This window comes from Hordeum vulgare, chromosome 2H (genome assembly GCF_904849725.1).
Source record: "Hordeum vulgare subsp. vulgare chromosome 2H, MorexV3_pseudomolecules_assembly, whole genome shotgun sequence".
In the NCBI taxonomy this organism is placed as follows: domain Eukaryota; kingdom Viridiplantae; phylum Streptophyta; class Magnoliopsida; order Poales; family Poaceae; genus Hordeum; species Hordeum vulgare.
The window spans coordinates 589,446,964-589,455,068 of record NC_058519.1 but is presented as its reverse complement, the minus strand read 5'-3'; positions in this window follow the sequence as shown (position 1 = coordinate 589,455,068).

Below are 8,105 nucleotides of genomic sequence, written 5' to 3'. Positions count from 1 at the left end.
CTAGCAATTTGTGCATCAAGGAATGCACCAAGTGGCAAAGCAGTATCAAGCATAGCATCATCAGGCAAAGCAGTATCAAGCATAGCATCATCATAAGCATCATGGGCAGCAGAAGTAGTATCATCAAGCACAGGCGACATATTAAGATTTCTCGCAGGAGGTGGTGTCGCAAACTTACTCATAACCGAAGGTGAATCAAGTGTAGAGCTAGATGGCAGTTCCTTACCTGTCCTCGTAGTTGAGGGCAAGACTTTAGTTCTTGGATCTATGGGATTCCTCATAGTGACCAGCAGACGTAAATCCCAAGTGATTCAGAGAATATAGTTGTGCCTCCTGCTGCGACAACAAAAGTCCTTCCTTGGCGCTAGGAATTCTTCTTGTTACTTCTTTGGTTTGCGTCGGTTTTTCCCTTGAAGAGGAAAGGGTGATGCAGCACAGGAGCAGTAAGTATTTCCCTCAGTTTGAGAACCAAGGTATCGATCCAGAAGGAGGGCCTCGTCAAGTCCAGAGTACCTGCGCAAACACAAACAAGCTTTCACCCAACGCTTCAAAGGGGTTGTCAATCCCTTCAAGATTGTTTGCAAAGTGAGATCTGAAGGCGGAAAGTGCAACAAAGTAAAAAAGTGTAAGGCTGAAAATATGGTGTGGAGTAGACCCTCGGGGCCATAGTGTTCAGTAGAGGCTTCTCTCATAATAGCAAATATCACGGTGGATGAACAAATTACTGTCGAGCAATTGATAGAACCGCGCAAAGTCATGACTATATCTAAGGCAATGATCATACATATAGGCATCATGTCCGAGACAAGTAGACCAATACTTTCTGCATCTACTACTATTACTCCACACATCGACCGCTATCCAGCATGCATCTAGTGTATTGAGTTCATGACGAACAGAGTAACGCCTTAAGCAAGATGATATGATGTAGAGGGATAATCTCAAACCAATGATGAAAACCCCATCTTTTTACCATTGATGGCAACAACACGATGCGTGCCTCGCTACCCCTTCTGTCATTGGGTGAGGTCACCACACAGTATGAACCCAAAACCAAGCACTTGTCCCATTGCAAGAATCATAGATCTAGTTGGCCAGACAAAACCCACAACTCGAAGAGAATTACAAGGATATGAAATCATGCATAAGAGAGATCCGAAGAAACTCAAATAAGATTCATAGATAATCTGATCATAATTCCACAATTCATCGGATCTCGACAAACACACCGCAAAAGAAGATTACATCGGATAGATCTCCATGAAGATCATGGAGAACTTTTTATTGAAGATCCAAGAGAGAGAAGAAGCCATCTAGTTACTAGCTATGGACCCGTAGGTCTTTGGTGAACTACTCACGCATCATCGTAGAGGTCATGGTGTTGATGAAGAAGCCCTCCGTATCCGAATCCCCCCTCCGACAGGGCACCAGGACGTGCCCCAAATGGGATCTTGCGGAGACAGAAGCTTGCGGCGGTGGAAAAGTACTTTCGATGATCTCCTGATTTTTTTGGGATTTTTAGGGAATTTATAGGCGCAACCCCTAGGTCAGGGGGCGCTCAGGGGGCCCACATGCTTGTGGGCCGCGACCTACCCCCCTGGCCGCGGGGTGGGGGATTGTGGGGCCCCTGAGGCTCCCCTGCCTTGGCTCCCAAGCTTCCCGATCTTCTTCCGTTCCAGAAAAAATCTTTTCAGGGATTTTCTTCCATTTGGACTCTGTTTCAAAATCTCCTGTGAAAGGGGTCAAAAACATGGAAAAAACAGGAACTTGCACTTGGCACTAAGTTAATAAGTTAGTCCCAAAAAATATATAAAAGGCATGCAAAACATCCAAAGTTTGACAAGATAATTGCGTGAAACCATAAAAAATTATAGATACGTTGGAGACGTATCAAGCATCCCCAAGCTTAACTCGTGCTCGTCCTCGAGTAGGTAAGTGATAAAGAATGAATTTTTGATGTGTAATGCTACCTAGCATAGTTGTCCTTTGCAACTTCTTTCACGTGACATGAATGTACAGATTCGTATGATTCAAAACAATAGTTTGCTATTGACATGAAAACAATAATACTTCAAGCAAACTAGCAAAGTAATCATAAACTTTCCAAATAATAAGGCCAAAGAAAGTTATCCCTACAAAATCATATAGTCTGGCTATGCTCCACCATCCTCACACAACTAATGTAAATCATGCACAACCCCGGTATTGGCCAAGTAATTGTTTTCGCACTCTTACTTTCTCAAACTTTTTGTAACTATCACGCAATACATGAGCGCGAGCCATGGATATAGCACTATAGGTGGAATAGAGTGTGGTGCGGTTGTGAGACAAAAAGGAGGAGATGGTCACATTGACTCGGCGTATCAAAAGGCTATGGAGATGCCCATTAGTAGATATCAATGTGAATGAGTAGGGATTGCCATACAAGAGATGCACTAGAGCTATAAGTATGTGAAAGCTCAAAAGGAATACTAGTGTGTGTGCATCCAACTTCCTTGCTCACGAAAACCTAGGGCAATTTTGAGGAAGCCCATCATTGGAATATACAAGCCAAGTTATATAATGAAGATTCCCACTAGCATATGGTAGTGATAAAGCAAGAAGCTCTCAATCATGAGGAACTTGGTGCTATCATGAAGCACAAGTGTGGAAAAAGATAGTAGCATTCTCCCTTCTCTCTTTTTCTTTTTTTATATATTTGTGCTCTTAGGCCTCTTTTTTTCTCTTTTTTTTGTTTTTGGGATCTTTGGCCTCTTTTTTTATTTGTTTCCTCACATGGGACAATGCTCTAATAATGACGATCATCACACTTTTATTTACTCACAGCTCAAAGATCACGATGATGATGACTCCATATGAAATGCCTCCGGCAGTGTACCGGGATGTGCAACGATCTAGCATGGCGTATGACGTTGAAACATCTCGCTAGCTATCTTACGATCATGCAATGGCAATATGAGAGTGACGAAACAAGTCATGAGACAGAACGGTGGGAGTTGCATGGCAATATATCTCGCAATGGCTATGAAAATGCCACAGTATGTAGGTATGGTGGCTGTTTTGAGGAAGGAATTTGGTGGGTTTGTGCACCGGCGAGAATTGCGCGGCACTAGAGAGGCTAGCAATGGTGGAAGGTGAAAGTGCATCTATACCATGGACTCACATTAATCATGAAGAACTCGCATACTTGTTGCGAACATTTTTATTAGTAATTGAAACAAAGTGCTAAACGCATACTCCGAGGGGAAGGGTTGGTAGGCGTAAACCATCGCGCGATCCCGACCTCAACACAAAGGATGACAATCAATAGATCAATTATGCTCCGACAACCTAACATAGCGGTTCACCATACTGATACGTCTCCAACGTATCTATAATTTTTTATGGTTTCATGCTATTATCTTGTCAAACTTTGGATGTTTTCCATGCCTTTTATATATTTTTTGGGACTAACTTATTAACTTAGTGCCAAGTGACAGTTCCTGTTTTTTCCATGTTTTTGACCCCTTTCAGAGGAGATTTTGAAACGGAGTCCAAACGGAAGAAAATCCTCAAAAAGATTTTTTTCTGGAACGGAAGAAGATCGGGAAGCTTGGGAGCCAAGGCAGGGGAGCCTCAGGGGCCCCACAAGCCCCCACCCCGCGGCCAGGGGGTAGGCCGCGGCCCACAGGCTTGTGGGCCCCCTGAGCGCCCCCTTACCTAGGGGTTGCATCTATAAATTTCCTAAAAATCCCAAAAAAATCAGAGATCATCGAAAGTACTTTTCCGCCACCGCAAGCTTCTGTCTCCGCAAGATCCCATTTGGGGCACGTCCTGGTGCCCTGCCAGAGGGGGATTCAGATACTAGGGGCTTCTTCATCAACACCATGACCTCTCCGATGATGCGTGAGTAGTTCACCATAGACCTACGGGTCCATAGCTAGTAACTAGATGGCTTCTTCTCTCTCTTGGATCTTCAATACAAAGTTCTCCATGATCTTCATGGAGATCTATCCGATGTAATCTTCTTTTGCGGTGTGTTTGTCGAGATCCGATGAATTGTCGATTTATGATCAGATTATCTATGAATCTTATTTGAGTTTCTTCTGATCTCTCTTATGCATGATTTCATATCCTTGTAATTCTCTTCAAGTTGTGGGTTTTGTCTGGCCAACTAGATCTATGATTCTTGCAATGGGAGAAGTGCTTGGTTTTGGGTTCATACCATGCGGTGACCTCACCCAGTGACAGAAGGGGTAGCGAGGCACGCATCATGTTGTTGCCATCAAGGGTAAAAATATGGGGTTTTCATCATTGGTTTGACATTATCCCTCTACATCATGTCATCTTGCTTAAGGCATTACTCGATTCGTCATGAACTCAATACACTAGATGCATGCTGGATAGCGGTCGATGTGTGGAGTAATAGTAGTAGATGCGGAAAGTATCGGTCTACTTGTCTCGGACGTGATGCCTATATGTATGATCATTGCCTTAGATATCGTCATGACTTTGTGCGGTTCTATCAATTGCTCGACAGTAATTTGTTCACCCACCGTGATATTTGCTATTATGAGAGAAGGCTCTAGTGAACATTATGGCCCCCAGGGTCTACTCCACACCATATTTTCAGCCTTACACATTTTACTTTGTTGCACTTTCCTCCTTCAGATCTCACTTTGCAAACAATCTTGAAAGGATTGACAACCCCTTTGAAGCGTTGGGTGAAATCTTGTTTGTGTTTGCGCAGGTACTCTGGACTTGACCAGGCCCTCCTTCTGGATCGATACCTTGGTTCTCAAACTGAGGGAAATACTTACTGCTCGTGTGCTGCATCACTCTTTCCTCTTCAAGGGAAAAACCGACGCAAACCAGAGAAGTAACAAGAAGAATTCCTAGCGCCAAGGAAGGACTTTTGTTGCCGCAGCAGAAGAATTTCTGGCGCCATTGCCGGGGAGGAAGATCAAGTCAAGAACTCATCCAAGTAGGTGTCGCAAACTCATCTCTTGCATTTACTTTGTTTGTCATTTGCCTCTCGTTTTCCTCTCCCCCACTTAACCAATTTGCCTTTTTCGTTTTCCTTTTCGTTCGCCTTTTTCTCGCCTGCTCTTTGTTTGCTTGTGTGCTTGCTTGATTGCTGAAGTCACCATGAATGAAAACACCAAACTTTGTGACTTCTCGAATACTAATAATAATGATTTTATTAGTACTCTGATTGCTTCCCCCACTAGTGCAGAGTGATACGAAATCAATGCCGCTTTGCTGAATCTTGTTATGAAAGAGCAATTTTGTGGCCTTCCTAGTGAAGATGCAGCATCCCATCTCAATACCTTCATTGAGCTTTGCAATATGCAAAAGAAAAAATATGTGGATAATGACGTGATTAAATTGAAGCTTTTTTTCCTTTCTCGTTGCGAGATCGCGCAAAAACTTGGCTTTCTTCTTTGCTCAAAAATAGTATCAATTCTTGGGATAAGTGCAAAGATGCTTATATATCCAAGTATTTTCGCCGCCTAAGATCATCTCTCTGCGTAATGATATCGTGAATTTCAAGCAACTTGATCATGAACATGTTGCACAATCTTGGGAGAGAATGAAATTAATGATTAGAAATTGTCCCACTCATGGCTTGAGTCTTTGGATGATTATTCAAATCTTTTAGGCTGGCTTGAATTTCGCTTCTAGAAATATCTTGGACTCCGCCTCAGGTGGAACTTTCATGGAAATCACGTTAGGGGAAGCCACAAAGGTCTTAGACAACATCATGACAAACTACTCTCAGTGGCACACTGAAAGGTCACCTACTAGTAAGAAGGTACACGCTATAGAAGAAATTAACTCGTTAAGTGCTAAGATGGACGAGTTAATGAATTTGGTTGCTAGTAGAAGTACTCCTTTAGATCCCAATGATATGCCCTTGTCTTCTTTGATTGAGAGTAGCAATGCCAGCTTGGACGTTAATTTTGTTGGTAGGAATAACTTTGGGAACGACAATACTTTTAGAAATTACAATAGATTACCCTGTAATCTATAGAGTAATATCAAAGAGTTCATCAACTCTCAGAAGATTTTCAATGCGTCCATAGAGGAAAACTACTCGAAATTGACGATTTGGCTAAGAGCATTAATAGAATTTCTAGTGATGTTGATGATTTGAAAGTTAGATGTGCTCCTCCCAAAATCAACATGGATGAAACTTTGAAAGCTATGCGTTTTTCCATGATTGAGAGCCAAGAAAGAACCACCCAAATTCGTGCTGGACATGAATGGCTTAAAAAGGCATGTTCTTGTGATGAGAATCACGAAGATCTTAAAGTGCTTGGTATGACTCCCATTGAATCTTTGTTTTCTTGTGTCAAACCTAATGATTATGGGGCTGGATATGAATCCACTTTGGTTGAAAAGTGCCCGAATGATTCGGAGTCCATCTATCTTGATGCTAAAAGCATTGAAAGTGGAGTAGAAGACGTTAAAACTTTGAGTAGTAGTGAAATTACTACCGTGGATTTCAAGGAATTCAATTATGATAGTTGCTCCTTGATTGAATGCATTTCTTTGATGCAATCCATGTTAAACTCTCCACACGCTTATAGCCAAAACAAGGCCTTTACCGATCATATCATCGAAGCTATGATAAAATATCTTGAAGAGAAACTTGAATTGGAAGTCTCTATCCCTAGAAAGCTTCATGATGAGTGGGAACCTACCATCAAAATCAAAATCAAAAACTATGAGTGCAATGCTTTGTGTGATTTGGGTGCTAGTGTTTCCGCGATTCCAGAGTCTTTATGTGATGTTCTGGGTTTTAATGAGATTGAAGAGTGTTCTCTTAATTTGCATCTTGCTGATTCTACTGTCAAGAAACCCATGGGAAGGATCAATGATGTTCTTATTATTGCAAATAGGAACTATGTACCCGTGGATTTCATTGTGCTTGACATTGATTGCAATCCTACATGCCCTGTTATTCTTGGTAGACCTTTCCTAAGGACTATCGGTGCTATCATCGATATGAAGGAAGGGAATATTAGATTTCAATTTCCTTTAAGGAAGGGCATGGAACACTTTCCTAGAAAGAAAATAAGATTGCCTTATGAATCCATGATGAGGGCCACTTATGGTTTGAACACCAAAGACGACGATACGTGATTCTATCGCTTTTATGCCTAGCTAAGGGCGTTAAAAATAGCGCTTGTTGGGAGGCAACCCAATGAAGTTATCTTTTTCTTTGTGTTTTTCCGCGTCCACACTTTTATAATTCTGTTAAGATTGTGTTTTTTGTGTTTGAGCCAAGCAAAGCCTTTATGACTAGTCTTGGTAATGGTTGTTTGATCTTGCTGGAAAAAGACACACCAAGACTAGTCATAAAGGCTTTGCTTGGCTCAAACACAAAAAGAAACACAAAAAACACAATCACAACAGAATTATGAAAGTGTGGACGCAGCAAAACAGAAAGAAAAAGATAACTTCATTGGGTTGCCTCCCAACAAGCGCTATTGTTTAACGCCCTTAGCTAGGCATAAAAGCGATAGAATCACGTATCATCGTCTTTGGTGTTCAAACCATAAGTGGCCCTCATCATGGATTCATAAGGCAATCTTATTTTATTTCTAGGAAAGTGTTCCATGCCCTTCCTTAAAGGAAATTGAAATCTAATATTCCCTTCCTTCATATCGATGATAGCACCGATAGTCCTTAGGAAAGGTCTACCAAGAATAATAGGGCATGTAGGATTGCAATCAATGTCAAGCACAATGAAATCCATGGGTACATAGTTCCTATTTGCAATAATAAGAACATCATTGATCCTTCCCATGGGTTTCTTGACAGTAGAATCAGCAAGATGCAAATTAAGAGAACACTCTTCTATCTCATTAAAACCCAGAACATCACATAAAGCCTTTGGAATCGCAGAAACACTAGCACCCAAATCACACAAAGCATTGCACTCATAGTTTTTGATTTTGATTTTGATGGTAGGTTCCCACTCATCATGAAGCTTTCTAGGGATAGAGACTTCCAATTCAAGTTTCTCTTCAAGAGATTTTATCATAGCTTCGACGATATGATCGGTAAAGGCCTTGTTTTGGCTATAAGCGTGTGGAGAGTTTAACATGGATTGCATC